The sequence below is a fragment of the Equus caballus genome, chromosome 17 (assembly GCF_041296265.1).
Source record: "Equus caballus isolate H_3958 breed thoroughbred chromosome 17, TB-T2T, whole genome shotgun sequence".
Lineage (NCBI taxonomy): Eukaryota > Metazoa > Chordata > Mammalia > Perissodactyla > Equidae > Equus > Equus caballus.
Window position 1 is genome coordinate 55070150 of NC_091700.1, and position 12563 is coordinate 55082712.

A 12563-nucleotide genomic window follows, 5' to 3' on the forward strand; every position below is an offset into this window, starting at 1 on the left:
ACCTGAAACTGAGAAGAATTCTACGTGAGATACATCAATACAACCAAAAACAGCATCTAGATGATCCAAATGGTAGGCAGTCACCCGAAAGACAAAAACAAAAAGTAAGGTTGGGATACGTCAGGGAGTCATTTCTAACCACTTCAGAAAGGCAACAGTTATCAGCACACGCTCAGCATTCAAAGAGCCTGAACTGAATACTATTGGCCACTGTTTACCTACTTAACCTTGGACAATTTACTCAAGTTCCCTAAACTTCACTTTCTTCTTCACAGTGCTGATAGACAACCAATAAAATAATGTATATAAAGTGTTTTGCACAATTTCTGGAATGTTCTCAATAATCAAGAAATGTTACTCCAGGTAGATGAACATCATAATGATGATGATATTCAGACAGGGTAGGGTAGGCACCCTGCTTGTGAATAATATTGCACTGTTAATAGACAATGTATAGATATAAATATGTCCTATTTTTATTCAGTCTTTATAACTAGGAATTTTTTTTTATCTTTGGATAATAAAAATGAAATTAAACTTTGGTAATATGAGACTGCCTTTATCAGATCAGTCCAGCTGCCCCTTATAAAATTACTGAGCCAAGCCTGACCAGGGCAGAGTATGTCAGAATTTTCTTCCCTACTATCAGGTAGGATGCAGCATAATTAACACTGAGCTATCTCAGGCCTGATATTCCATGTGTATTGGGTGAGGTCTGAGTCCCCATAACCCACCTTTATCCCAAAGCTGTAGCTTTTCCTAAATCCTCCATGTTAGGCCAGCAAATATACCTGGGTTTCTACCTTATTTTCTGGTTGATAGTCCAATATCTAAAACCAACCCCAGGCTTCTGACCTTAAGTTGTTGTTGGATTGCCATTAATCACCCACCCGCTTTGGCTGCAAGGTAAGCCAGGGTATGGGAAGATTTAATTTATATGGAATAAAGCATGGGAGCTGATAAAAATGTGTGAAAACAAGGCAAGTTGCAGGCCAGAAGAGCTGAATTTTGCAACTGACGCTGCAAGTTAGTGTTGCAGTAGAGCTGGAGGGAATGCAATGGGGGTGAATTCTTTTTGGGTATTGATGACAAACAATAGTACTGGGACCCAACAGGGCTAGCTCAGCAAGCTGTCTGGGGATTGAAAATGGCCCCTGAAAAGGGATGGAAAAGCTGGAATGCTCACTGCTTTCAAAAATAACTTGTAGAAATTTTAGTCAATTTATGGAAATAGTTTTAACACTTCTAAGGTAATTTAGGGTATGGGCGAGATAAACTAATTCTGAATCTTTCTTGGCCTCTACATGGAGCTTAAGATTCATTAGTCTATTATTTTCAGTTTGGAGACCATAAAAGGGCAGCAAAACCTGGAAATTTCTGGATATACATTTGAAATATTAAAATTGGAAAAAGACAGGGTTAAGGGTGATTCTTGCCGGTTCCGAGTTCTTATACACACACACACACACACACACAGGCACACACTCAAATACACTCACACTTATACCTCACAGTCACTCTCTTTCTCTCATTCACACACAGACACACAGACACACACACAACACACACACACACACTCATTCTAGATGTTTATGATGATTCAGATCAAGCGTGAGGTCAGTAGATCCTGTTCCTGGCTTTTCCTTCAAGTGCCAGCCTCAGAGATACATCAAATATCTTACTATAAATTATATGAGAATAATCGTTTTTTGCCAAGTTGTTAGAATTGTGATTGAAAAAAATGTGATAGACATAGTACTTCACTATTTAGCAAGGCAATTGACAAAGATTCTCAGGTAGAATGAGAATTAAAGAGGAATAGAGTGATAAAAGTTCTGTGAAAGAAAAAAGGAAATGACTTAGTAACTGGTTTAACACAATACTCAGAGAATAATTACAGAGAACATCACTGTTTCAGAATCTGACAGAACTAACTTAAAGTATGAGCTGTGATATTTATTAGCCTTATAACCATGAACAACTTACCTAACTCCTCTGTTTTCTCAACTCTGTAATATGGATAATAAAAACAACAACAACAACAACAATAACAATAACCTTCTTCATATGGTCGTTCTGAAGATTAAATGAAAGTTCCTTAAAAGTTCTTCGCATAGTGATCTGTCTTGGCTCAAATGAAAAAATCTTTTGAGCTTTGCTGCTCAAAGACAAAATGTATTACCTCAAAAAGATATAGGTTCCTCATAACAGTATAGTTCAGAGGTCCTTTTCATGAGGATGATATAGAAAAGAGACAAGTATCAAACAGGAGATTGGAAGAAATGACATTAAGATCCCTCAGCCTATAAGTGTACAATCCTATGCCCAAATTATTAGCCAATTGAGATTAGAGGGATCTTTCAGCAGATGGCAGGTATCATGTCACTGGGACCGAAGAGATGAGGAATGTTGCACAATGGAGCAGTTAGAAAGTCTTCTGCTCAAGTAGTGAACATCCACACTCAATCTGGCTCAATTAATAAGAAAATATAATTATTGCAATCATAACAGTACAAAGATAGATTATGTTAGGATTAGTTTAGTGCTTTAGAGATGTTAGCCAGAAATTTTCTTATTTCTTCTTCCATCGACAGGGTCAGTTTAATCCTAAAGTGGGTTTTCCTCATGGTCCTAAAATGGCTGCCAGCCACAACTGGGCAAGCATGCTTTTGGGTTCATAAGCTCTCCCTCCCCCAACTGTCCTCCCTTGAGTACTGTTGAGCCATTTAAAGGCATAAGCTCACCTCCAGAAGGTTGACAGTCATCAGGGGATTTCCAGGAACCGACCGGCTTACATCACCTAAGATGCACACTTGGATTGGTAAATGGAATCAGCCTCGCTGGAAGCACATGACTATGAAAAGGAGAAGCAAGACCTAATGTAAATGGATATTTTTAGAAAGGAATAAGAAATCGGTGAATGCTGGCTAAGCAACAGGGCTCATTGTAGGTGATAACTTCAGAAATAAGAGGTTGAGTGAAAGAGAATCAGAGCACACTCTAAGACTGGGTACCCTGTACAATAAGAACAAAGTAAGGAAAGAATTGGCCAAGTTTGGAAAGATACAGGATATAGAAGCAAGTGAACATTATCTAGATGTTTTAATAATTTTTTTCAATTTCAATGCTCTTCACAAGAGTAAAAAGATTGTGGAAAATTGTAAAGAAATAATGCAAGTTAAATAGTGACAGGCACCTACTGAGTGCTTAGTATCTTTTCAAAACATGTTACATAATTGTAATAGGAAATAATTTTTTTCTGATTACTCACTTTTTGACCACACTGAGTATCCTGTATACATTATTTCACCAATAGAAATTTTTCACTGACCAAATAAATAAATGAATGAATCAATATGCTATTGAGAGAATCTATTCAAAGGAAATACTACAAAATCATAACTCACTCGTTTTACCTTTCTATAAGGTTGGTCTAGAGGGGTTTTTAAAGATAAACTAGAACATGAATTTAGCTGGAGTAGACAAACAGAATTTGTGGGCAGTATGATTCAGTTTGATAGGAATACAACTTTGAAACCCAGATGGAACGTTAAAGAAATCAGTGGTAATTTGGGATATGGAACATAATAATACTCTAGAATATTTTACAATAGCCCCCCCACAAAATGGAAACTTTCAGGCCAGTTTGCATGATGGTTAAAACAAAAGAACAAGAATATCCAATCAAAAGAAAAGTTTCTTTTTTTTTTTTTCTGAAGGAAGATTAGCCCTGAGCTAACATCTGCTGCCAATCCTCCTCCTTTTGCTGAAGAAGACTGACCCCGAGCTAACATCCATGCCCATCCTCCTCTACTCTATATGTGGGATGCCGCCACAGCATGGCCTGACAAATGGTGCATAGGTCTGCACCTGGGATCCAAACCGGCAAACTCTGGGCCACTGACACAGAACGCATGAACTTAACCACTGTGCCACCGGGCTGGCCCCAAAAAGTTTATTTTAGATGAGTATTTCTCTCCTTGGAAAAGTCAATAAGACTTCGTAATGGGACCTTAACAGTTCTCAAAGGCTGGGTCCTTCTTTTCTTGATTTGGACTTGAACCATATAATACACTTATTATACCAAGTTTGGTAAAAAGTAGAATATCAAATGAAGGCTACTTGCATATTACATAGAGCCTACAAGCTCTGTTTCCCCCCGTCGCCATCCCGCCAGCTCTGGGGTTCTCTTGCCATTTCTTGCCGAGTTATGTTTGCTCTCTATCAATGTCCACTGGCAGTTTGACAAAGCACTGGATCTGCAGACACCACGACGTGCTGTGCAACAGCTCCCAGAGCAGATTCCTGACAGATTTTCTTCCCCTGCAGTAATATGGCTTGTGCTACATTTTGTGCAGAGGGGCATATATTAGTTAATATTTCTAAAGCATTTTGAAGATGAAAAGTGTCATATACATACTAAGTTTTACTATTAATTTCTGTTGCTGTAAGGATCAAGATAAGCACAGAAACGCATTAAGCTCTACTCATAGAAGCATTAACATGGTGCTGAGATTGTCAGGATGCCTGACAGTGACAAAACATTGCATTTGCCTTCACGTTTGACAACATTTGATAAAACGGACAAATCAATGTTCTGGGAAAAAAAGCTATAGTACTTATTGCAGTCATAATTTATTTGAGCCATAGATAAAATGCTAACCAAGATTTTGCGTATGTTGACAATGTTATGGGTAGTCAGCTAAGAGTTGCACGGCACGATCTCAATTCTAAACTCAAAATCTTTTTACTAGAATGGACTCATGTCTTTCTATAGATTTCTTTCTTTTTCACAGATGAGACTTCACTTAACCCAAAATTCCCAACTGACAAGGACAGACTCAAGCCCTAAGAACTTCTTAAGGCTCAGGTTAAGAAATACCAATTCTTCTTGGCCACATCTCAGAGTACTGGATCAAAATCTTAGGGATGAATCCAGAGCATTTGTATTTTCAGCAAGAGTTTCAACACTTCTGCTTTCTAGTTGGAGTTAGAAACCACCATTAGTTAATTCTTACTCTCCTAAAAGAATTTCTTCTTTCTGACAGCCCATAATACTTTCACTCTTAAACAAGATGCAAGTTGTGGTCACTTTGTCCCTAAGATTTAGATTAAATTGGTTCAAACTGTAGGAAATTCAAACTTGTAAAATATTTGGAACTTATGTTTCTTCTTTTCAGCTCTGATTAAGTGATTTCACTTTTGTAAAAACCTCTTTCTTCTTTGTGCCTTTGATTATTTTTCTATTTCCATTCTCACTCGCCACAAATGTTTGGTGATATTAGATCAGGACATTCCACCTGTCGTCTTCAGCACACCTCACCCTTTGATTGCTACAATAGCCCTCAGTCTTTACCTGCAGTTCACTAACTTCTTGCTTTTAACTATTTTAAATTCAGACAAAAGACTTGACTTAGGCCTTTGAGGATATTCTGTCTGTTCAGTTGAATTTTGTGTTTTCACCTTGTCTACTTTTACTGTTTCATCTCATTTTCCTTTAAAGTACTATCTGTCAGTGTATCTTTGTTTTATTTATTTTCATCCACCTTTTTCTTCTTTCTTTTTCAAATGTAGAACAGAAGGTGCCCTCATCAGACGAACAGTCAGGCTCATTGCCAGCATATGCCAGAACAGTACGATTAACCTCAACACAAGCTGGGCTCCTGTTGGTACAACAATGTCACCTCATTTTTCCAACAGTTCAGATGTATGATAGTAGAGGTAAACGTGCATAAGATCTAGGATGAGAAAGGTTTTTTTAATCCCTGTTTAGACCCTTATTAGCTATGACCTCAAACAACAAATTAACTCTCCCTGACTCCATGAAGTAAAGACAATGATACAGCTCTACTTACTTCATGGGATGGTTGTCAGGATCAGATATACTCATAGATTTCAAAGTGACTTGAAACCTGCTAAGTAACTGTTGCTCATTAGAGAGAATCTATAAAGCAAAAGGCCGTGGTTTCACGTAGAGAATCACTGGAAACTGATTAATTCTTCCATGTATCTCTGGATAAAGAAGGGAACAGACGGAAAATTGTAGAGAAGGGCAACACTTCAGTGGACAAGAAGGGAGCCTTTGTGAGAACCAAGCTGAAGCCAAAACAACAGAAAGCAGACAAGAAAAAGAAATGGGCAGCATCATTTGAGCACCGGATCAGGCTTGGACCGATGCTAGCCACACCTCAAGAATTTTCAGATAAGTGAGCCAATACATTCTTTGTTTTCATTCTGGTTTTAGTTGGACGTTTTATCACTCACAACTCAAGGAATCATAACTGATAAAGTGCGTCAGTTAATTGTTGGTACTAAGGCACTGTTGGGTTCTAGGATTTAGAAAAATGAATCTAAAGAATTTGACTTCAGAGGAGGGTTGTCTTTGATAAAAGCATGTTTAAACATTGTTAATATGCTCCAACAACTCTTAATCTAGAAAGAATAAAATAGGACCTCCCTGGGGAAGATTATACTTTGGAATGCTATAGAACTGGGTTCCTCGACAAAATATCCTTTATGACAGAAATGTGGGTCTCAGATAGAGCTATTCCATTGTTGACCATTGCTAGACATCTACCCTATTTTTCACCTTGTGCTTTGTGGAGAAATTTTAGCCTTGCTGGGAACATATTTGAGAACAATGTAAGCCTTTGTCAGCAGTATTGATCTACAGTTAGACTTTGATTCTATAGACAGGAATCACTATGAGCCAAACTATGTGATCTCAGCACAGATCTCAGGCTATGAAGGTTCCTTCAAAGTCTGAGCCATAATACCACTGTGAGAATCAGAGCACATAGGAATGGACTCTCAACATTAAGTTCCAATCAAAATCCAAGAAAGAGACTTGTGTCCTACCCCTACTTTTTAAAAATTTATTTCAAAGTAATTTGATACAGCTTTCAAGTGACCTGAATGAATGCTTTCCTGCCACAGAAAATGAGAAGACAAGCACCTACTTCTGTGCTAATGACATGGATCTCTCATTAAGTTCCAGGAGCTGCCTTAATAAGCTACTAAGCCTACTGGCTAACCACTGTCAGTTTAATATCTACTCTGCCAAAACCAAAATTATTTTAGACAGACACTCCAACAGGCAGATGAAAAATGAGAGTGAAGTTCATCCAACAGGATTACTAATTTAGCTATCTGGGCTAGTGGTAGGGGTGATACAACTTGTAGTTAGCAACCCAAAAAACTCATAAACATTAATTTATTACATCTTTATTGAATAAATAGATTTCAAGTGCCAGATTCTGTGCTAGGAAGGATCTGAGGCTGCTTGGTGGTTAAGATTTAGCCTCTGCCTCTAAGAAACTTATATTCTAAGGTGGAATGCCAAAATTATATAAATTCTATAGAGTCATACTATGATATAGAAACTAAGGCAAGAAAAAGGTCAAACTCTTGAACATTTGCTTTGACCGGACAAAGGGTTCCAAAAAATTATTTGTCTTAGTTTATTGTAACGCGCGAGTTCAACAAGTACCCTTAACTAACATGAATTTGGTCCTTTATTTTAGTAATTTTTTAATAGATGTTCCATATTTCAAGTATCCTCAATCTTTTTGATGCTATTTTAAATATTTTGACGTATGGATAACATATTATGTATCTCTGTTCAAAAGTCTCACTTGCATAATAAGGTCACCTATTGCATGACTTACATTCTGTTCAGCAAAAACTGAATAAACAAGAAACCTTGTTACAAACAAGGAAAAAGAGAAAAAATACAACCCACCTCATGAGTGGAGAAGGCCCAGTCATCAAGTTTCGTACAGAATCATTTGGGAAGTTGGTGTTTGGCAGAATTTCTCGTGATATTCCCACATGATATTCAACAATAGTACCCACAGGTAGACACATAGATGGCTGAACAAAGAGTTGACTCATGGATTATGTTCAATCTGAAAACCAGCCTCTTAAGGGCATGCTTTAGAAGGTGTCCTTGGTCTTGGACTATGCAGTGTTTTTAACTGCAGATCAGATGAAGCCACAGAAGACATATTGAGTATATTTTTAGGATACAAGAACCTCAGAGGGATGGCTAAATTTTTGAATAGCAGAAATGTGACATTTAAAGTTTTCACTTAAGTTTCACATATCCCTATTTGAGTCAACAATTGAATATAAAAGTTCAGGCTGGAAGAGATTGCAATTAATTACAATTTGGGTGAAAATGTAAGAGGTTTAAGTAAATGGAATCAGTATGAGCCAGTGGTACTCTATTGTTCCAAAACTGGAAACAAGGCTATAGTGTGAGCCTTCTATACCTTTAGTTCAACGGAGTTAACAAACGCAGTAGTGTGCAGGGAATGGAAGCAGGGACGGTGATGGGTCCCAAAAACCCCATCTATAGAAATGTTGAGACAATGTGGAATATTTAGCTTGGAAAGAGGAGGGCTTGATTGAAATCTCCAAATATTTGAAAGCCTATTGTGTGTAAGGGGAAATATACTTATTCTAAAAATTATCAGAGGCCAAAACCAGGATCAGTGGGTAAAAGTTATGAAGAGTCAGATTACATCTCCATAACAGGAAGATACTTAAAATAGTATGAACTGGTAAACAAATTTCTCTAAAAAAAGTGAGCACTGGGGAAACTTGATAAAATGTTGAATGACCATTTGTCAGGGACATTGTGAGAAAATTTCTTAATTGTGAAAGAAGTAGGACTACATGACCCCAAAATCTTCTTTCAAGTCTAAAAGTTTATGGTTCTACACTTTGCATCATTCTTGATATATGGTAGATCCTATAAAAATCTCTGTTTATCAATTTTATTATCTTAAATACTAGTAAAGGTGTGTCTCTTTTTTTGAGGAACAGACCCTCAGATCTTATACCCCTGTTCCTACTTGGTGTTTGTATCTATTCGCTAGGAAGGGGTGAGGTGTGCTAGCAACACAAGGCATTGAGAGCATTTTAGCAGCTCATAGAAACTCCCTGTGTAATAGAAAACAAAACAAACAAAAGCATAGGAAACAAGTTGGAATGAGGTGTTTCAATAATTTTAATAACAGTTTTCCGTAGTTAGATGAGTGACAGGAGCCTTATTTCAAATTAATAAGAAAGTCTGGGGTGCAATAGCTTTGTACTCTGATAATCCCTTTAATATTTGCCCTTACGAAAAACCATGTTGACAATGCACAGATCCAACAAATTGTCTCATGTGAAACAATCAATGCCCTTAGCTAATGTTTTTATTCACTTCTAGCATTATCTACCTAAGGAAAGGTTTCGTATTCCTCAAACTTTGTAAGTTTTTACCATTACTTCCAAATGCTATGTTCCATACTCTGGAATACTCTCTTCCCAATTGTTCTCCATCTGGCAAACTCCTGTTCATCTTTCAAAATGCTGCTCAATTTTCTCCTATGCAGTTTTGCCTGGCTGCCCTAGGTGGAGATGCTTATTCCAGCCTTCCCACCAATAGCTTCCTTCATAACTCTAGTTTACCATTTGTGATGCATTATATACAGGTTAGTCTTGTCTTCTGGAAGAAGAATACTTTCTAGGAAGAAATTTCATTTTGTTCATCTTTATGTAGTCTTCAGAACTTCACACTAGACTCGCTGGGACACAGCTGTCATTAAGTGAAAACAGTCAGGAGAGATGACTGAAGGAATATATACAGCGGATGAGCAGATATAGTGATGAAGTATGAAAAACTCACTTGTAGGAATTATGACCTTGAAATTATCACAAACGTATCATTACGTGGAATAAATATATACCTAAAGGAAATATGATAAGCAGAATTTCTCTGAAATAAAGCTAAAGTTCAGTGCTCTGACATTATCCACTGTCACTTAGAACAGTAGACATTAATGCATATTATCACCTAATTGGTCTGATTCTCAGGAGAACATTCACCTAAGAAAATTGTGCAGATAATAAAACTTAACTTGTTTTGTATGTGAAATTTCCATTTTTTTTCCTAAAAAGAAGATTATGAATAAAATTGAGTAATTCTTAATTAATTTAAGGCAAAAAACATGTTTGTTCCTCTTTGCATCTCAGTCCACATATGTAGTAGAAGCATAACAAATATTTATTGAATGCCTTTGTAAATTAGTATACATTCTGTGATAGGTTTCCCAGCTGCTTTTTTTAGCTAGCACTTCTGCTATTAAAAATGTTTTGTGTGACTCCCTCTTTCAAATTACTGTCTTCATAGATTAAGAAATTAGATAAGCAATATGATAGAATTGTGTGTGTCCAAAAAACATCTGAATTAGGTTCTCTTCAATGTAGCAAATGTTTTAAAGGAGCTTTACTCGCAATTTTTTTGATGGGTAGTAGTCTATATTGCTTACCTTTTAGTCATTGCTCAAACTTTGTATTTGTTGTTGGTCAAATTCTGACTTCCAGATTCCTGAAGGATGAACCTTTTAAAATATGTGTTGCTATCAAGCACCTAAATGAGGAGAAGGTATTGTTATTATAGCTCCTCAGACAGAGTCTCTTGATTTTTACACAAAGGTGAAGTTAGTGAGTACCAATACAACTAAATAATTTACCTCCTTATATCTAGATTTGAAAAAAATCCATCATTTGCTCGGAATGAATGTTAATAAATATTAACATCTTTGAGCATTTAGACATGCAATAGAAAAACAAGACCTCTACATATGGGTCAACAAAGTTTATGTGACATTTTTTATTAAAATTTTACAAATTTCATTGCAAATTTGAGCAATTTTATATGCTAGGAATATTATCCATGGAACTATGCTATGGAGGTGCATTTTCCTTATTTTTTCTCAGTAAGAACTTTTCCTAAGCTGTATCACTTAGCATCATAATGCTGTTATTTGAAATGTAAATAGTAGGTGCTATATAGGGTTGCTTGTTGAATTTGACACAATCTGATTCAAGAATATTTTAACCAGTGAAATGTTTGAAGCAATGGTATAACACCCTTATGATACCGGTGCATTCAGTGTTACTCAGGCAGTGGTTCTCTTGCATGCTTGTTGATTAGTGAAGTGAGAGGTACACCACACATTATGTGTCACTTTCTCAGCAGCTGAAGATCACTCTGGATGTTATACCAGAGATGAAATACTGTCCCTTGAGCAAATCACGTGACTCTCACTTCCCTAATACTTATAACACATGTCACAAGTAGATTTCAACTGTCTCTCACACTTCAGATATGCTTTATAATTTTATTTATACATTCAAGCCATAAGGTGTTACAAAACAAGTTAAAGAAACGGTGCTTATTAAGATTACAGAGATAACGCCTACGTAAAGGAAAATCTACATGGGCAAACCAAAGACCTTGTCCCTATTCCATTCTGGGTCTAAAGGTGGTGTCAAAGAATGAAATCTTCATTTGTAGGTCTTCTACATTTTAATGTTTTTGCATGTGTCTTTATTTCTATGTATTTGCAATATGTTTAAGGATTTTAGTACTTGCGGGTAAGACCTTGTGTGCTTCAAATTCTTTCCCAATTTCTTAGAATACCAAGTTCAGAGCAGGGAATCTGACAATGCAATCAACAATAAAAGGTATGTTTTTGGCTAAGTGACTTTAGATATCCCAAATGCGACGCATTTCACATCTACTGTATCCTCATAAAAATTCTGTAAGCTGTATACCGTTACCTCTAATCCACATATAAGGAAACTCTCAGAGTGGTTGAGTGACTTGCTTGAAATCACACAGAGTTGTGCAAAGATTTGAACTAGATCCACTTTCCCCTCTGTCACAAGGTTATGATTTCAGTGCTATGCCTGAGAGTAATATAACAAAGGTGTGTGAAAAGTGAGCAGTCCGTTCCAGTGCTGCTTAATATTGATTTAAAGAGAAGGATAAAAATCTCCCCAATTCTTTTATGGAAATGCGAATGTATAAGATTAATTCTTTGTTTGTTCCATATTTATTGACAGAAATATGGAGGAAAAAATCAGTGAAAAGGAGACAGTAAAAGTTAATCCTGGGCCTGTAACCATCTGGAGACAATATTTTGTCTAGCTTTAAAGGTCTTTTGAAAGCTTTAACAATGATCAAATGATACTCCCCACCCAAACTGGCAGTACCTTTCCTGGATCATCTTGTTAGCGTGCTCTCGAAGGGCATCCTGACCTGTGCTGCTCCAAGTGTCCAAAAAGCATCAATTTTCTGCCTTGATTGTCTCTGATTATTGACAATTTTCTCTGCTAAGAGCTGTTTGGATGATGAGACAAAACTCAATGCGATTGGCCAGGTTAACAAAGTGAGAACATTCCAGTCAATCAGTATGCACCTCATTAGTATTATTCTGTCTCATAATTCATGAAAAGATAGCTTGAAATATACAAAAGAATTTTCATTATAAGGTAGAAAACATTTTCTTGTTTGTTCTTACCCACATCAAGGCTCGCAGTATTTGATGATAAAAATCTGAAAGACTTTGTTCTCTGTCTCCATCACCAAACCCTTCCCTAATGTTTTTTCTTACCCTTTTTCATTTGAAAGTAGCAGTTTTTATTTCATCAACCAACATAGTATAATTATTTAATGTTTAAATCTCTTTTGGTTATAAATTGTGCATTCACAGAAAAATGAGTAG